At 44.3% G+C, this 20,034-nt stretch overlaps 1 protein-coding gene and 1 pseudogene across 1 annotated transcript in view; both read right to left on the bottom strand.

The window, feature by feature from the left end:
• The window catches only part of LOC105471544 (ankyrin repeat and BTB domain containing 2), a 211,884-nt gene that overhangs the window by 169,606 nt on the left and 22,244 nt on the right, over positions 1 to 20,034 (bottom strand). The gene's annotated exons all lie outside the window — the stretch shown is intronic.
• The window catches only part of LOC105471708 (cobalamin trafficking protein CblD pseudogene), a 42,356-nt pseudogene that overhangs the window by 11,691 nt on the left and 10,631 nt on the right, over positions 1 to 20,034 (bottom strand).

Below are 20,034 nucleotides of genomic sequence, written 5' to 3'. Positions count from 1 at the left end.
AGTCCCAGATTCTAGCCATCAGAGTGGCACTGATGACACGGACACTGCAAAAGTCGCAAACGGCTCCCTTTCATCCTCTCTTTCAACCACCAGCAAACCAGGGCCCTCTGGATACACAGGAACTCCTCACAGTAGGTCGGCACTTGCCTTTCAGCAATGATTTCATTTTAAACTCAACTTCAGTCCAGCCCAGCTGACTATAATCAGAGTGGATGGGCTGAGCCTTCTGCTCCTCTGGGAGGTAAGAGATACTCACTGGATCGTCTCCTGCACTCTGCTCTTTTGCTACCCCAAAACCCACAGGCTTGTCAGTGACTGAGTGGCAAACATGTGTTTGCCGCAAATATTTCATCATCAACTACCAGGCTGAGCAGTGGAAATAGCAAGGCCAAGTTACTGTTGCCACTGGTGCTGCTGAAGCCCAGCATTAAGATAATCTATGAGCCCCAGAATATGGTTTTTTAAAAAAAAAAATACAGTGTGTACTTGAATGTGATAAAAAGCGCAACAATAACAACTGCACACACAGAGTTTCCAAGAATAAATAAAGCTTGGCTGGGCCTGTCCTAATTGACTACATTAAGGGTATACAAAGGACCTGTGTGTGCCGGAGACAGTGGTAGCACGGAAGATATGTGGGAAGCTTGTGATACAGTTCTTACCCTGGACACACTAATGACCTCACTGGGGAAGCCCGGGGAGGCACATGGGAAAGAACAGAAAGATCTGGACGAAACACTCTGGCCCCAGCAGTGTCTGCTTCAAAACTACCGTGCCTGAGGTACTCAGGGCGGGAGAGGCACAAAGCCTGTTTGATTCTGCTCCGCTCATAGGTAACTGACTACGAAACCAACAGAACTAGAACAATTCCAACCAGAGACACACGCAAGAACCCCTGGTACTTCACGCCATAGGTTTTTGGATGTTTAATAAAGACACGGCCTCTCTTGGGCAAGTTAAACATGTTACCTTTGCCATCTGTTTGTATTCTAGATGTCCCTGATGAGCCTGGCTTAGGCAATCTTGCCCTCTGATTCCACTGCCCTCTGTTCAGATCCTCATCACAATCATTAGTATACTGTTTACAGGCTTTCTACCCTGGAGACTCTAATCTTCCTGAGCAAGGGAGCTGGGGTTTGTCGCCTCTCTCACAGCTTGTATTTTTCCCTTGATTATGCTCGGCCCACAGACTGCTCAACAAGGGGGCACTGGCAATGGGAGTGCAATCATAGTAAGAGAAACCCTTGGTCAATGAAATTAGCAATGGGCCAGGCATGGTGGCTTACACCTATAATCCCAGCAGTCTGGGAGGCTGAGGCAGGAGGATCGCTTGAGTATAGGAGTTCGAGACCAGCCTGGGTCACATGACAAGACTCCATCTGTACAAAAAAAACACAAAAATTAGGTGCCTGTAGTCCCAGCTACTCGAGAGGATGAGGTGGGAGGATCACTTGAGCCCGAGAGGCCGAGGTTGCAGTGCACCAAGATGTTGTCGCCACATTCCAGCCAAGTCGACAGAGCAAAACCCTGTCTCACATAAAAATAAAATAAAATAAATGGCTTAAAAAAATTTTATTTCAGATTTGGGGATACATGTGCATGTTCATTACATGGGTATCACACACATAATGTGAGGATTGGGCTTCTAGCATACCTGTCATTCGAATAGTGAACACTTTACCTAACAGGTAACTTTTCAACCCTCACCCCAACTCCTGCCCTCCCCACGACCCCCTTGCCCACCTTTTTTTTTTGAGACATAGTCTCGCTCTGTCACCCAGGCCGGGTGGAGTGCAGTGGCGCAATCTTGGCTCACTGCAACCTCCAGCTCCTGGGTTCAAGTAATTCTCCTGCCTCGGCCTCCCAAGTAGCTAGGACTTCAGGCATGTGCCACCATGCCCAGCTAATTTTTTTGTATTTTTAGTAGAGACAAGGTTTCGCCATGTTGGCTAGGCTGGTCTCAAACTCCTGACCTCAGGTGATCCATCTGCCTCAGACTCCCAAAGCGCTAGGATTTATAGGCATGAGTCACCATGCCTGGCTCCGCTTTTTGTAATTCCCAGTGTCTATTTTTCCCATCTTTATGTCCATGCATACCCATTGTTTAGCTCCCATTTTTGAGTGAGAACATGTGATACATGATTTTCTGCTTCTGAGTTAGTTCAGTTAGGGTAATGGCCTCCAGCTCCACCCATGTTACTGCAAAAGACATGATCCCAAGGAATGACTTATTTTAAAGGCAACCCAGAGATCATTTAGAAAAGTCATCCCCAACACTTTCCCAAGGAGGAAGCATGGGGTCTGAGGGACCAAGGGACCGGTCTAAGGACACTCAGTTGGCTCGTGGCAGGGCCAGGACAGACCTGAGTCTCAGCTATTAAATATACAACGATGTCATAATCAAAATTCCAACTTAGATTTCTAGGCAGTTGAAAGAAGGTGGTTTTACAGGACTGTGAATCAGCCAGTAAGTATACAGTCCAAGAGTCCAGGGGATTATTTTCCATTTAATGCCAGCTGGGGAGTCAGAACTCAATGTTCTGAGTCAGGAGGTGACCCACAATGTGATAAGGATCCAGCATGCTGCTGCTCTCAGGTCATCCTTGGGCAGCTTAACCACTAGTCCAAGTAATCTATAAACCCCACTGTTTGGAGAAACAAGATGTTTTGATGGAGAAATACCAAGAAGTGTCATCTCAGGGCTAAGGAAGGAAGCTTGCATGCCTTTCAAAGGAACTGCCCAGTTATTACCCTGAGTCAGCTGTAATGTCAAAAGCACCGCTTTCCAGCCTGAAATCCTGGAGCCAGAGACTGGCACTGTCTTAGCAAGGATGATGGCCAAGGCCCCTGGAGCTGGGGGATAACATCTGGTCAGCCCTACAGAGTAACTGGGACAGCACTGGAGTAGACACCACCTCGAACTCTAGAACAGATGACCCAGGGCAAGGCAATGAAATGAAAGAAAATGCTTCCTGGATCTGACACACAAGAAGCCTTGGCTCAGGACTTCTTCCCCACAACCCCACCGACTTCAGGTGGTCACTGTACAGCCAGGTGAAGAAGGTCACAGAGACCTGCCCCTTTATGATAAAGTCAGAAGAGACCCCAAAGCTTAGCGGGGCCTCTTTTGGCTTTATCATAAAGGGGCAGGTCCCATCAGGACCAGCTGATGCCTGTGCTGGCCAGTATCTAGGCAGCAGTGAAGGAGAAACCTAGGTGTGAGATAGCTCCAAGTCAAGGACAGGTTTGGGACAAAAAAGGAACAGCCAACATACACCAAGTACATGCAGTGCTGTCTGTCACCTCTGAAGTCATTATCAAGGCGGACTGTGGAGTCGGCCAGACCTGAATGTGAGCTTCCCACTGTCACTCTTCACAATGTGTGGTAAGTTATTTAACCCCTCCCAGCCTCTCTCTTATCACCTGGACAATGAGATACCACAACTATTTTATATTTATCTTATTTTATATGAAGTCTTGCTCTGTCACCCAGGCTAGAGTTCAGTGGCACGATCTCTGCTCACTGCAACCTCTGCCTCCTGGGTTCAAGCGATTCTCCTGCCTCAGCCTCCTAAGTAGGTTGGACTATAGGCATGCACCACCACGCCCAGCTAATTTTTGTATTTTTAATAGAGATGGGGTTTCACCATGTCGGCCAGGCTGGCCTCAAACTCCTGACCTCAGGTGATTCACCCACCTCAGCCTTCCAAAGTACTGGGATTACAGGCATGACCACCATGCCTGGCCACTTTTTAGAGAGCAGGTGTATTAAAATGAGCTAGTGAGTATAAAGCATTTAGTTCAGTACTTGGAACATACTAATCCCTTAGCACATGTTACTTAATTTTATTTTAGTCTTAACACACAGCTCACTCCCTGAGATCTCTAACAGAGCTGCATACGATTTATGTCTCCCCCAAATATGTGCACAGATGACCCAAATATAATTTTAGTTCTGGCTTTGGAAGGCACTCAGGTTTCTGAGAAAAGAGCAGATTTTATTTCTTAAGGATGCTACCCTTGGGCTAACATTTGAATACTTTGTATTTCCTGGGGAATCAAAGTCAGAAGGCAGGGTCCTAAAAATGTACTCAGTGGCCGAAGCAGTCTGGTTGATGATTAAAACCTTATCCCTGGATGATCTCCGAGCTGAAAAGGCCATTTCAGCTGTAGACCATTTCAGTGCCTCCACCAGTGTACAGAGATTTATGACAAAAGTCACTTGGATGGACATACCTCACCACGGCAGAATCTCTTCTCCAAAGCAAAGTAGAGCTTGGAAGCCCAAGGTGCCAGGGTGGGCTGGCTGCCTCTTGAATTCTCTTGCCTAACCTTCACTGAAGACTTACCCCACAGGCAGGACTCTAATGTGTGTCCACATTAGAGGTCTGTGGAACTCTCTAGAACATACCAGACTAACTTTATGTCCCCTGGAAAAGCTCAGCTCACTACTGAGAATGCCTTACATCTGGTTAGCAAGCAGCACATTCAAGCTTGCCAATCTTCCCCAACACCATTTGTATCTTTCTTTCAGCCAATGTACACCAAAATCTTCCACAAATATTACTTTGCGCCATTTAAAGGTGTTTTACTGGCTAGGCATGGTGGCTCACACCTGTAATCCCACCACTTTGGGAGGCTGAGGTGGGCAGATCACCTGAGATCAGAAGTTCAAGACCAGCCTGGCCAACATGGAGAAACCCTGTCTCTACTAAAAGTACAAAATTAGCTAGGCATGGTAGCAGGTGCCTATAATCCCAGCTACTCAGGAGGCTGAGGCAGAAGAACTGCTTGAATCCAGGAGGCGGAGATTGCAGTGAGTTGAGATCTCACCACTGCACTCCAGCCTGGGCAACAAGAGCAAAACTCCATCTCAAAAACAAACAAACAAACAAGGATGTTTTACTTTGGGTCAAGTCATTGCAAGGGAGAATGAACAGCTGCGTATTTCTTATTCCACAGAAGCCAAAGCTTCTTAAATGTTTCTAGACAACTCATGAGAGTGTGCTATGTTCAACTGAAGTTCAACAGGAAAAAGGAGAAACATTTCACCGACCAATTGGAAAAAAAAAAAACAGTGGTTTAAGCAAGAGAGTAAGGATAGACTTTAAAGGTTACTACTTCTTTTCTATCTCAAAGAAAATGAAAACCTATTAGAGACAATATTGCTTTATCCAGAAAGATGCCTGTGAATTGAGTGTATGTATCATTGGGATGCACCCGGATGCAAAGCCAACAACAAAAAGCAACAAAAAGTGGCTTAAACAGCCAGGGCGTGATTGTCTCCTATAAGAAGACTTGGGTAGGGTAGTTTCAGGGTTGGTTGGTTCTGTGACTCAACAGTGTCACCAAGGACGCAAGTTATGTCCTTTCTCCCACCTCAGCCTGCATCAAGATGTTGGGTTTTGCCTGATTTTCCCTGCAGTCATGAGATGGCAGCTGCCGCAGCTCTAGACATGATGTTCGCATATGCCATTCAAAAGTCTTAAGAGAAGACCCCAAACCGACGGAAAAGAAATCCTTCCAGAGAAGCTCCACCTAGCATCCTTCCCTCAGGCCTTGATGGTCTGAACTGGGTCACATGCCTGTTCTGAAACCAATCACTTTCAAGGGGCTAGAATCATGACAGCATTCAGGACAGTCGGGACTCACCTCTGAGCCAGCAGAGAAAGCCCAAACTTATACACCCATTGCTTCTGACACTGAAAGAGCCACAGTTTTGCTAGCAATAATGAAGGCAGGGCAGAGGATTTCTGAATATCCCTCTGGGAAATAACCTGACAGTATCGACAGGGTTTCACAGCCCTTCAGGGCTTCTAACAATCTAAGCTACATACCTGGCCAGAAAGGCATGCAAAACCCATCCAAATAAGATGAGTCTGATGTCAAATACCTTCTTTATCATGAAAGCACATGATCTGGATAATAACCAGATGCAACACACAGACCTTGTTTGGAATCTGATTCAAACTAATTTATATTTTTGAGGCAAGCAGGTAACATTGAGTAAGTACTACGTTGTGTTAAGAAATTATTAATTGCGCTTTGGGAGGTTGAGGAGGATAGATCACTTGAGGTCAGGAGTTTGAGACCAGTCTGGCCAACATGGTGAAACCCTGTGTCTAATAAAATACAAAAATTAGCTGGGCATGGTGGCATGCACCTGTAATCCCAGCTACTCGGAAGGCTGAGGCAGGACAATCACTTGAACCTGGGTGGCAGAAGTTGCAGTGAGCTGAGATTGCACCACTGCACTCCAGCCTAGGTGACACAGAGAGACTCCATCTCAATTAAATAAATAAAAGAAAGAAAAAGAAGAAATTATTAATCATGACAATGGCATTGTGAGAATTAAAGCAAGAAACTACATTAGGTTGTAAGGAAACGCTTTTTTCTCTCTGTCACCCAGGCTGGAATGCAGTGGTGCAATCTTGGCTCACAGCAACCTCTGCCTCCTGGGCTCAAGTGATCCTCCAACTTCAGCCCCCCACCCTCCCAGTAGCTGGGACCAGAGATGCGTACCACCCCACCCAGCCAATTTTTGTATTTTTTTTGTAGAGATGGGGTTTCGCCATGTTGCCTAGATAGGAACAAATGCTTACTTGCTTATGTATGTATGTATGTATGTATGTATGTATTTATTTATGAGACTGAATCTCACTCTGTCGCCCAGGCTGGAGTACAGTGGCACGATGTCAGCTCACTGCAACCTCTCCCTCCTGGGTTCAAGCAATTCTTGTACCTTAGCTCCCTGAGTAGCTGGGATTTCAAGTGCCTGCCACCACACCCGGCTAATTTTTGTGTTTTTAGTAGAGACGGGGTTTCACCATGTTGGCCAGGCTGGTCTCGAACTCCTGACCTCAAGTGATCCGCCTGCCTCAGCCTCCCAAAGTGCTGGAATTACAGGCGTGAGTCACTGCGCCTGGCCGCAAATGCTTATTTTTTAAAGGATACATACTGAAGTATTTAGGGATAAAATGTCATGATGTCTGGGATTTGCTTTAACCAAGTACAGCCAGAAAAGGGAGGCGCAGATAGCAAGCGTCAAAACGGAGTTAACAGCTCAATCTATGTGATGGATATACAGAGGTTATTACAGAAGCCTGTATACTTTTTAAATGTTTTTAAATTTTTATAATAAAAGCTTTAAAAGCATTTAGCAACTAGGGCATGGTATCTCTGGCCTGCCTTCTGTAAGCTCACTATGCTTTACGGCTGTTTCTCCTGGAGTCTTTCACATTTGTTCTTCCCTTTCCAAGATCTTTGCACTATCGGCGCCTCTGTTCAAATGTCACCCTGTCACAGGGGCTTCCTCCCCCTGCATAGTCCTCTCTCGTATTAGCCTAATTTTTGTTGTTCTTCAATACCATTATCACTATGTGAATTCATCCTGCTTGTTTATTTACTAATTATTGTCTATGTCTTCCACGTAGAACAATCTCCACGAGAAGAGTGACCTAGTATAGCATGCACAATCTTTCTCCAGGGCCAAATTAGTACCAGGTGTATGGAGGGCACTCAAATATTTGAATGAATAAACTGAACTTTCTTTCTTCTGAACAGCCCTTACCAACACAAAGCAAAACAAATGACTACAAGCTAATGAGCACTTTACATCATCGTAAATTCCTTTTTTTTTTTTTTTTTTTTTGAGATGGAGTCTCACTCTGTTGCCCAGGTTGGAGTGCCATGGTATGATCTTGGTTCACTGCATCCTCTGCCTCCTGGGTTCAAACAATGCTGCCTCAGCCTCCCAAGTAGCTGGGACTATAGGTGTCCACCACCACACCTGGTTAATTTTTGTATTTTTAGTAGAGACAGGGTTTTATCATGTTGGCCAGGCTGGTCTCGAACTCCTGACCTCAAGTGATCCACCTGCCTCAGCCTCCCAAAGTGCCAGGATTAGTCATGAACCACCATGCCCAGCTACTTTACATAAATTCTTATTTAGTCCGCACAACAGTCCCATGAGGACAGATATTATTGTGCTACAATTAAAATCCCAGGCTTACTTTAACCCTCACACTAGTGGTAAATAACTGCCAGACAAGTTTCCAGCCCCTATTCCTGGGCCCATGATAGGCATCATCAATGGATTTCTGAATTCTTTCTTCTGAGGCTGAATTCACCACAGTGCTCCAGACAGTGATGACTGACCAGGCTTGGTCCATGAGGTGATATCTACTTGTCATTCCCACAATAAGTCATGCTGTTAAAAAACAGGTGCCAGTTAGACTGAGCTACCTTTCCAACAGTTCTTCCTAGGGTCTACTCCTGCCTCTTCAGGAAATGCAAAACCCAAGCCTACAAATAAACCTCAGCATTGGTCAGTAATGCTGCCAGACCACTGGATCAGCCTCCAGGAGGTTATTAAATAGCACAGCCCAGCTGCCAAAGCCTTCTGAGGCTTGGCATGCAAGTAGGGGCTCCTCTGTGGGGACCGCTGGCTGTCCCTGTCAGTTACAGATCAGAATTTCCAGCTCTGCTACTCTTTAGCTTCCCCTACCCTTCTGCCAAGACAGCACAAATAGACACAAAGACACCAAAGCAGGAGTCAGGGGCCTACGTCCAGGCAGGCTCAGCCTCTACTGGAGTGCCCGTGGCAGGCTGCATCACCTCCCTCCACCTCAAAGTCCACATCTGAAAAGTGCACTGATTCGGTCACAGAGTGCTTTCCAGTTCTTGTTCTGGTTTGTCCTTTTTTTGTTGTTGATGTAGCCTGGGCTGGTCTCAAACTCCTGGCTTCAAGCAATCCTCTTGCCTCGGCCCCCTCAAAGTGTTGGGATTACAGGTAAGAGCCACCATACCTGGACTCTTTCCAGTTTTAACTTCAGATTCAAAGTCATAGTTCTCAGAGCTCTGGTATTATGTGCATAATCCCTGGCACAAAGAAGATATCCTATGAATATTTACAGGAGGATAGGAAAAATAAGAGCCTCTTAAGTGGTCCATCAGTGGCTCCTATCAGAGGAAGGTCTGAATGTGGTGGAGAATAAATGCTCTCCAAGACAGAACCAGTACTATACCTTCCAGTATGTGTTATTTCCCCATGGAGGTCCTGTGATAATGCAGGATTGAAAATCAGTGGGTCCACAGTTCTGCCATTTGCTGGCTATGTGACCTTAGGCAAGTTAAGCTCTCTGTTCCCTAGTTTCCTCACTTCTAAGGTGCAGATAATCATAGCACCAACATCATAGCATTGTTGAAATGGCAATATACTGCCTGTAAGAACCTAGAACAGTGCATGGCACATAGTAAATGCTTAATGAAGTCAACTATTACTATTACTACTCTTACTACTGTATTGATCTATAGATTAGCCAGCCCAGGAGAGAGAGGATTCTGCTGCCTGGTCAAATGCTGGATAGGCCAGGTGCAGTGACTCATGCCTGTAATCCCAGCACTTTGGGAGGTTGAGGCAGATAGATCACTTGTGGCCAGGAGTTTGAGACCAGCCTGGCCAAAACAGCAAAACCTCATCTCTACTAAAAATGCAAAAATTAGCCAGGCGTGGTGGCACACACCCATAATCCCAGCTACTTGGAAGGCTGAGGCAGGAGAGTCACTTGAATCCAGGAGGTGGAGGTTGCAGTAAGCTGACATTGTACTACTGCACTCCAGCCTGGGTGACACAGCGAGACAGTCTCAAATAAAAAAGCTGGATAAATGTTTACTAAATGAATGAAAGAATGAGGTAAAACCTTAATTCTTTCTTAATTCAACTCTTAATTCCTTCCAGGTCTTTCTCTTCTCTCTGTACTCTGACAGGCTAGCACAGTCTCCTACAATGTTAGATTTTATACAAAGGGTAAAGGGATAGTGGTGAGCTTTCTATACATTCCACTTAAACGTCTAGGAAAATACCAATTTTAAGTTGACAATGGAAACTTAAGTTTGTAGTTTTTAATCCTTAGACCACCCACCAAAAAAACCACAGAGATATAGTCAAAACCCATAATAGATACATTTAAACAGAATACTAAAAAATGTTCTGGCCAGGTACAGTGGCTCACACTTGTAATCCCAACACTTTGAGGAGCCAAGGCAGGTGGATCACTTGAGGCCAAGAGTTCAAGACCAGCCTGCCCAACATGGTGAGACCCCATCTCTACTAAAAATACTAATACAAAAATTAGTTAGGTGTGGGGGCACGTGCCTGTAGTCCCAGCTACCTGGGAGGCTGATGTACAAGAATCACTTGAATCTGGGAGGTGGAGGTTGCAGTGAGCCGAGATCACACTATTGCATTCTCTAGCCTGGGCGTCAGAGTGAGACCCTGTCTCAAAAAAAAAAAAAGAAAAAAAAGAAAAAAAAAGTTTAAATAATCTAAAGGGCCGGGCGCGGTGGCTCAAGCCTGTAATCCCAGCACTTTGGGAGGCCGAGGCGGGTGGATCACGAGGTCAGGAGATCGAGACCATCCTGGCTAACATGGTGAAACCCCGTCTCTACTAAAAAAATACAAAAAACTAGCCGGGCGTCGTGGCGGGCACCTGTAGTCCCAGCTACTCGGAGGCTGAGGCGGGAGAATGGCGAACCCGGGAGGTGGAGCTTGCAGTGAGCCGAGATCGGGCCACTGCACTCTAGCCTGGGCCACACAGTGAGACTCCGTCTCAAAAAAAAAAAAAATAATAATAATCTAAAGGCAGGAAAGGGGAAAAAGAGGAGCAAAAAACAGAACAAGCAGAAACAAATAATAAAATAATAGAACCTAGATCCAAATATATAAAGAATTAGGCTAAATGTAAGTGTTCTAAACATACCAGTTAGGGCTGGGTGCATTGTCTCATGCCTATAATCCCAGCACTTTGGGAGGCTGAGGCAGGCAGAGCATTTGAGGTCAGGAGATCAAGATCAGCCTGGGCAACATGGTGAAATCCTGTCTCTACTAAAAATGCAAAAATTATTTTGTATTTGGGCATGGTGGTGGGTTCCTGTAATCCTAGCCACCTGGGAGGCTGAGACAGGAGAATCGCTTAAATCCAGGAGGTGGAGGTTGCAGTGAGCCGAGATTGCACCACTACACTATAGCCTGGGCGACAAAGAAAGACTCCATCTCAAAAATAAAATAAAATAATAGAAAACATACCAGTTAGGAGATAATGGATTATGAGAATAGATAAACAACAAAATGTGACTATTTGCTGCATACAAGAAACTCACTTGGAATACAATAGAGGCTAGTTAAAATTAAATGTATGGAAAAACACATTATGTAAACATATCAAAAGAAAGCTGGAGTGACTCTAATATCAGATAAAGTAGACTTCACAGCAAAGATTACTAGGGATAAAGAGGGACATTGCAATCCTACTTTTTATATAAACATCAAAGAAGATGATCCTCTGTGTCCCACCCTAGGAATTCACACCCCTAGCCACTTGAGGGCCCAGTAGCAGGGGCCCAGTAGCAGGCTCTCACTCCCAGGCCTCAGGCACATTTGGTTATCTTCACTCGCCCCGGTGCCTTTCCACTTTCAATTAGCTTTTGAAGGAAAGCAACCCCAAAAGTGACAGGAGTCAGGGACCTTGTTGGAAAAAGTCATCCTCAGCCCAGGATTACATACTCCTTCCTTGGGGGTAAACTGTCAACTCTATAGCATTGTCCTATACATGGGACTCTATATGTATGTTCCTAAGGATTTGAAAGAAAATTCCCTTATTTTCACTCTTCCCCCTCTCCCAGATATATTTCTCCCAAAAGAAACTATAGAGAAAAAACTTTAGAAACCAAACTATCCTGCCTGGGAGGAGGAGTTCTGGATCATGTTTTCTACTTCTATGACCTTGGCAGAATCTGGTTTAAACAAGCCCCCGGCAGCCGCGCGTACATGGTTAGAATGCACTCTGTCTGCTGTCTCACTCCCAGACCCAGCTCCTCGCTGGCTGTTTCACATTTCCAACCCTCATTCTGCCTGCGCTCTGAAATGTGTCATCTAGCACAGCGTGTGAAAATATTGAGATTAAGGTGGCCTCATCAGCCCTAAGCAATTCTGACTCTGTCCAACTCCAGAATAAAGATTTGGTTTGTGCTAGGACTGGTCCTGCTGTCCAGACTGCAGACAGGCTGGATTGGCAGTCAAAGTCAGACAGATGGAGAGACCACGTGGGTCAGACAGGTTGGAAGGAGGCCCACTCAGTATCCCCCCTTCTGGAAAGACACTGGCCTCAGCATTCACGCAATCTTCCTTCTTCCCAGGCTTCCAGTTTCAAGAGTGATGAAATCTGTTATCAAGGGAGTACTTGCTTTTTTGACTGCGAGAAATCCTGCAATGACAGTCTCTATCCACAGCATCAGAGTGAGGGATTCAGGCTTTGCAGCTGGAGAGAGCCTGGTGTGAGGCTGGCTTTGATGCTCATTTGCTTGGGGACTGGAGGCAGGCTGCTTAACCTCTCCAAGCCTCTGCTGCTTCCTCTGAAAATTGAGGAGAATAGTATCTGCCCTTCTACTGGTGTGATGAGGATTAAATGAGACAACATATGCAAAGTTCTTAGCGCTGTACCTGAGCTAGTAAGTGCTGAATAAACAGTTTCTGTTATTACTGCAACAGGATCATTCATTCCTCCAGAGCAGAAACCACCTTTTTGTTCTCCATGATGCCTCTAGAGATGCAGGCCACAGGGCAGGCATTCAAGGAACCCTTACTGGCTCTCAACATTCACACTATCTGGATCTAGTTAGCTGTAGGTACTTCAAAAGAAACATTTTATAACACCCCTCCTTGTCTGGTTTAGTTCTGAATTGGAAAGCAAATTGGACACTTAGCCATCCAGAATCCTGAAAACACGTGGCCTCTCATATGGTCACACCTTCTATTTGCATCTGCAGCTTATCACAAGCAAAAATCTTTAAGATGAACTTTTCAATAATAATTGTCAACACTCAGTTTAGACCAAACAGTCTAACTAAAACTTCAAGTATGTCAAGGTAGCACTGGATCAGAGATAGACTAGAAGAGAATTAACATTTTAATTCAACTGGCACAATTTAAGATCCCATTAAGACAGCAATAAACCCAGCCTGCAAGCTATTCAGCACCTAAATGGCTCTCTCCTTCAAACCTGTAATCTGAATATTTAAGACACACTCTAAAGAAGTGCTTCTCTTTCAGAGAGGAAAGGTTTCATTAGAACAAATAAACACTGAAGTCAGTGAATATAACAAATAATTGTTCTAACAGCAGCAACCAAAAGATACTCTCATTAATGGTCTGTTGAAACTCTTCAAATACAGAAGTTACCCTTGCCCTACTTAATGTGAAGATGTGTTTCTCTAGAAGACTGATTTTTCCATTCCACTTTTCCTTCCAGATCCATCTCCTTTCCCACTTCCCACTCCACCCGCCCTGTCCAGATCACCCAGCATCTTGTCTCCACAGCATCCAATCTTCCTCTTCTATCCACAGCCCACCTACAGTTCTCAGGCCATGAGGGCTCCCAACCTTCCCTCTCAGCATGGGGTGGAGCATGTGGCGATGGACTACAAGGACTGGTTCAATGATGAGGCACATGACCTAGGCCAGGCCAATCATAGACAATAAGACTGAAGTCCAGAATCTTTGAGCTATCAGAAGAAGCCAACTGGTCCCCTTTCCTACTCAGCTTCAAAGCTGAGGCTGCTGCAGCCACTTTATAACCACAGGAGAAAGGCTGCCAGATAATGGAGCCCACCCAGGAGCAGAATCCAGAAGGAAGAGTAAGCAAAAGAAACAGGGTCCCAAAGGTACCAGTGAACCTCTGAATCAAAGTGTACCTGAAGCCAACCCTACTTTGGGACTTTTAAACAAGCCAGTAAATTTCCTCTGCTTCAAATGGTTGAACTGTGTCTGCAGCCTGCAAAGAGTCCTGACACAGAAATGGTAAACCGAAGTGTACTTAGAAGCAACTTTGTGGTTTTTCAGCTATAAATTACTTAGGAAATGAGAATGATGCACTGGATTCCCAGAACTCCTTCCCATCTCTGTGCCCAAGTATGAGTCCAGGACTGGCTATTTCTGACCAAGTGGTTGCTGGCTGGGAAGTGCCAGGGACTTCACTCAGGGAATACTGCTTAGATAAACAGGTCTTGGGTAATGACAAAGCACTGATCTCACAGGATTCCTGACTTCCGGTCCCTGCTGGATCACTCTTGTAACCATGGAACCCCAAGTAAACCCTTCTGCACTTCATTTTCTTCTATAGGAAAAACCAAGCCCCCTGCCTCTAACACAGGGAGACTAGGAGCCACCACTGCCTGGTATTTTGGGCTTTGAGTTGGGTAGATCTAGGTTCAAATCCCTAGTCTACCCTAGATCCAAGATTAGGATTTGGGTCAAGAGGCCCAATCTCTCTGACCCTCAGTTTCGTCCTCTGTAAAATGGGAACAAATCAGAGTATTGTTTCACAGGGTTATTTTAAGAATTAAATAAGGTAAAGTTTCTAAAGTGTTTAGCAAGGCGCCTAATATATAGAAAGACACAATAAATGGTAGCTATAATAGCTTTGAGATCAAATGAGAAAGAATGTGAAAGTTCTTTGTAAAAAGCATCAGAAACTGTACCTATATTAGGGATTATTGTCATCACCTCTCATTCCTAAACTGGCCATGGTTATAACATCATAGTGTGGGGTAAAGGTAGTAAACGTATGAAATAAATTCAATTGATAAATTATACCCAATCCAGCAGAGAAAGATAGTTGTCAATGAGGCATAGGGGTGCAAACCCCATGCTATAACTGTCATTTCATCAACAGTTTCGAATACTCCCAAGAAATATGTTCGGGTGGTTCATGGAAAATGCTATCAATAGCGACCTGTTAAATGTTCCCCTGGAGGCCTGGAACTGTTCCCAAGCTGTGTGCATGCAGTTAGATCCCTTCGGAACTTTTCCAGAGCTACATCTGCAAAAGTACAAGTAAGATCCCCTTCCTGATTTTCCAGTTTCATTTAACAACTTCACGGGCAGGATGCAAATGTGCTTCTTTATGAATGAGAAATTTCAGTTGCTGAGCTTGGCAGCAGAGACTTCCAAGAAATCTAGCCTTCCAGTGGATCCCCTCCTATGTTCCACCAGCACATCCCATAAAACGAGGGAGTGCTGGGTTTCGAATGGGCCGCTTGCAGGAAAGACACAGCTGTGGCAAAACCAAAAAGATATTCCTTCCAGGTGTTGAAGAATAAAGTCCTCCTGATTGAAGGGACTTTGGCTCCTTTTCAGTTTGGAGGCATTTTAAAAAGCGTACACGACAAGCCTAAAAAGTGCTTACCACAAACATATAAAAGGGTCACTTCAACTCACGTAAGTATTGCTTAACATGGAAAAAATTAAAGCTTGAAAAATCAGGACCATAAAATGCAAGGAGTAAGGAGTTGTGGAAAAACAACCCCATCTGAGGTTACAATACTCCTTCAGGAAAATAGATACACTGTTCTCTTATTCTCTTTTCTAACTGTAGCCTATACACCAGCCATGTGTATTTTGGACTCCTTCCCATCCTACCATGATTTCCGGTCTAAGTCTGGGTCCCATGGTAACTGGAGCAATTTGGCATGCTGGCCCCATACACCATGACTGGCCATGTGAGGGATGCCAAGTGGGTATCTCTTCCATAACAAACATCTCTCTCTTCTGGCTCTGTAAAGAGGTTACTCTCTTACTCATAAACTCTTACTAATAAAGTCTTCGGTTGATAAATAAATCTTCCCATGCAGCCTCTTTCACTCACCCAGAAGGCAATGATAGTCTTTCGCAGAGCCAGAAGATCCGCGTATTCAAGATTACATTGCATGGGGTAGAAGGGTTGCAAGACTGCGGGAAAAAGAAACATTAAAAAACCCAGCTTTGCCGCTAGCAAAAGTGTTAAGTAGTTCAGTAAAAGCCAAACCTTATTTGTGGAGTGAGCAGAAGTTATCCTTGGAAATGTATTTCCTGGTAAGAGTCCCAAGGATATGGTGATATGAGTCACAGGTTTTACAAGCCTGAGGGCTAACTTCTATTTATCTTTCAGATCTCAACACAAATGACCACCTCTGGGACTGTGACAACTCCTTGCCCCCAATCTGATTTTGTGGCCATGGTCTTCTCAGTATAGTATGCGATAGCCTGTATTACAACTGCCTGTTTGATTCTTGCTCTCTGACCTAGAGCTCCTGAAGGGCAGGACTGTAACTTTTCACCTCTATTCTGATGCAGCACTTGACATAAAGGAGGCATCTGTAAGTGCACGTGATGTGGCTGTAGGCAGACCTAGCCCTAGACCACATCACAAATTTGGAGCATTCACCCTCTAACCTGTCCCAGCCTCCTGCATCTTCACTGCCACCTACCCACTGCACAGTTCTCCCTTCTCCTCCATGAAGACCTACCTTAAGGAAAGGCTACACTATTCATCATTCAGACTAAGGTCAAATAGAATCCTACATGCAAAATTATTCCCTCCAAAAATGTGACCCCCACACTCACACTCAGGCTATTATGCACCCATCTACCCTCCACCTAAGGGAATTAAGTTATAATTGGATAATTTTAGCCAATCACAGGGGTAGATATTTTGGTTGGGTTTTTTGAGAAGGAGCTAGGAAAACTGGCTCCTCCTGCTGCTTTTGAAAGCACACAGTGACCCACTCCTGGCCCTCAGCAAACCCAGCATCCAGGGACCCCCCCAGCCCAGGGGAGTTGGTCCAGCCCAGCCCGCTGTCCAGCAATGCCTCTGTTGATTTTGCTAATAGAGCAAACAGACCGTCTTTGAAAAAGAGGCAAAGGCAGCAGAACTCTGCTTTCCTGCCCATTTCCTCTGCCTTATTAAGCAAGAAGAACTGGTTTCAGTTAAAAAAAAAAAAAAAAAAAAATCCTGAAAGCCACTGATGGAACAGTCTCTGAAGTGCATTCAGGGAGTCACAGGACATGGAAGGAAATGGAGAGCACAGGAACATGAATTATTGTGAGCACTGGGGAAATGCCTGCTTTGTCTGGGTGAGACACAGGCAAAAACTTTGAGGTTAACAGTGGCCATCCATAAACAAACAGCTTTACCTTATTAAGCATTAAGGGTTTTACAAATATTTCTCGAATGATTTTACATGTGTTGTCTCAGTTGATTCTCCTAATTCAACCCTATAGCACAAGTACTATCACTTTAAAAAATAAACCGAGGCTCAGAAAGGTTTAATAATTTACCTACCCCCAGAAGTTCAAGAACAGGCAAAAGCAATTGAAGGTGGCAAGAGTCAGAATAATAGTTATGTGGGGTAGACACTAACAAGGAATGGCCATGAGGGTGTCTCCCAAGCAGGAGTGTTTTAAATCTTGATCTTGACCTGGGTAAGTTACATAGGGGCATGTCTGGGCAAAAATTCATCAAGCTGTGTATTTAAGACTCTGGACTTTATGCATCCTAATCTATAATAAAGGAGAAACAAAACAAAACAAACAAAATTCCCAAAAACTAAAAATAAAATAAAGGAAAAACAGGCTGGGTATGGTGGCTCGAGCGTGGAATTTCAGCACTTTGGGAGGCCAAGGTGGGCAGATCACTTGAGGTTAGGAGTTCAAGACCAGCCTGGCCAACATGGCAAAACCCTGTCTCTACTTAAAATAAACAAATTAGCTGGGTGTCGTGGTGCTCACCTGTAATCCCTGTAATACTTGGGAGGCTGAGGCAGGAAAATCGCTTGAACCCGGGAGGCAGAGGTTGCAGTGAGCCGAGATCGTGCCACTGCACTCCAGCCTGGGCGACAAGAGTGAGACTGTCTCAAAAAATAAAATACAATAAAATAATAAGATAGAGGAAAAACAAGCAATGCCTCCACCTCATATCACACAGTGAAGACCCCAAAATTGAACCCAGGTGTCCATAATTCCAAAACCTATGTTCTTGTCTCCTCTACTTTGTCAAATTCAGGAGACAGGGGCAGCACACGAGGATACGTGGATCTGCAAGCACACGACTGAGGTGTCTCAAACATCTCGGTGCTTCCCCTTTCCACTAAAGGAAGGGAGCCATAGGTGAAAAAAAAAAAGCCATAGGCAAAAGTCATGATGCTGAGTGGTGACGATGGAAACAGAAAGGTCTAAAATCACACCAAGGCAAACACCATCAGATCCAACCCAAATGTTTCCTTCTCTCGGAAGGAAAATCTCCTGGCTAACATGAATACTCTTAAGGTGACTCTAATGAAAGCCTTTACATCTGGCACAGTAAGGACAAAAACAACCCTGTCTTTGTTCAACTATTTTAGACACATACGGGAGCTTATGCCTAAGACCTGCCCCAACCTAAGAATCCAGGCAACTTAAATATCCCTACTGTGCTGTGTTCTCCATGTGAAAGCCACTGTGGCTGGAGGAGAAAAACTCACTTCTCAGAGCATTTTGCATCAATGAGAGGCAATCAGAAAGGGTATGAATGGTGGCCTGTGGCATGGTTCAGGTGGTTCATGGGATAATAAATAGCTACCACCTATTGAGAACCCACTAATTTTTTAACCTCAGGTGCACAAATTGGATTTATCATAATCCTTGGTTCATGACCATTTTTAATTAGTTATAATGTGAACTCAACTCCCAAACAAAAGCTAGAGCCTTGGCAACCATCTACATGCATCTAAACCATATGACCCTCCCTCCCCTAATCCTTCCCTTTCCCTCTTCCCATGACGCATAACCGTTATCTGTGTTTACCATCTCCTCACTTTCTCTCTTATATGGTATTTACTGTGCCTGTAATGTACTCCGTCAGCACATCTTAGTATTTCGGGTTTTTTTTTTTTCGTAACCAAATGTGTGATTTATTTTTGGAAGAAAGTATTTAAAATTGAGGACTTTTTCCAGTAAAGGGGAGAAATAACAATAACAGATAATACCCTGGTTACAAGCTAATTACCACATCCTATACAAAGTGGATGTGCTCAACATGTATTCAATGATATGAATAATGAACATTTGCAATTTTAAAATCCTAAATCACTTGCCAGTGTTGTAAATTCATAAATGCTGAAATACTTAGAAATAAGTATATTTTAAAAACTTTAGTCTGACGGTATTTATACATCAACCCAAATATTACATACAAATAATACAGCACATGAATGGACATTTTTGCTAATTTCCATTTAATTTCTTCATAATATGGCTGTCTGGTGTTGCATTAGTGAAGATGCTTCCTACAAATACACGGGTACCCCAGAGACTATAATGAATCACTTTACAGCATTCAAGGTCATCAACAGAATCCTAAATGTTGTTAGCATTCAAGGGTTTCGAAAAGAGTGTTGTTTGTATATGGTCCAAAAAATGCCAAACCAAATGATGGGTCAGTAAAGTCAGCCCAATATCCCTCAGCTAAAAGAGCACAGCAAATTTCCTCAGCAGCATTGATGAACTTTTCTAAGAGCACTTCTCTTTCAGTTTCTACTTCTTCACTCTAAACAGTCATATCATTCTTAGCTTTCTGTGTTACAGTCAGAATGATTACTTTGCTATTAGCTACTTCTGGAAACAGTGATTCAAAATCTTTTCGCCGCAATTCTGGACATGTTTGTATTGCACACCCTACTCTGGCACTTTCAAAGTTAAGTTTCTGCACTGTTAATTTCTTGTTCAACAGGTGCATCATTACCCTGAAATTCATTCACATATTGTGTCATCACAAACTCGTGTCCTTCACTTGATGAAGTTTCTGCTAGAAACCAGGCTTTTCTTCTGTGAAGCAGTCCCATTGAGGTGACAATCAAAACCTACGTTCCCAGGAAGCTGGAACCTCTCATCTTGAGGTCCAAATGGTCCCACAGTTTCATCAGGCCACACCGTTTGAGAGCATATATCTGGAGGTGCAGTGGCCACGTGAGACTCATCTGAACCTGATGATCCTGCAGTTGAAAAGTCTTTGGGATTGACAACGTTTTAACTGAAGAGCAAAGTCCTGGGAGATAGGAAACCAGTCTGGCTCTGTTACAAAGCACATTGGCCAACTCTACCGGAGAGGACAGTTCACTAAATAGCTTTCCTTTGGTAAAGTTATTCCAGTAACCACCACTGTCTCCAGCTGTCCCAGAACCTGA

The sequence above is a fragment of the Macaca nemestrina genome, chromosome 12 (assembly GCF_043159975.1).
Source record: "Macaca nemestrina isolate mMacNem1 chromosome 12, mMacNem.hap1, whole genome shotgun sequence".
Lineage (NCBI taxonomy): Eukaryota > Metazoa > Chordata > Mammalia > Primates > Cercopithecidae > Macaca > Macaca nemestrina.
The sequence above is the reverse complement of the archived record's forward strand: the minus strand, read 5'-3'. Positions and strand labels throughout refer to the sequence as shown.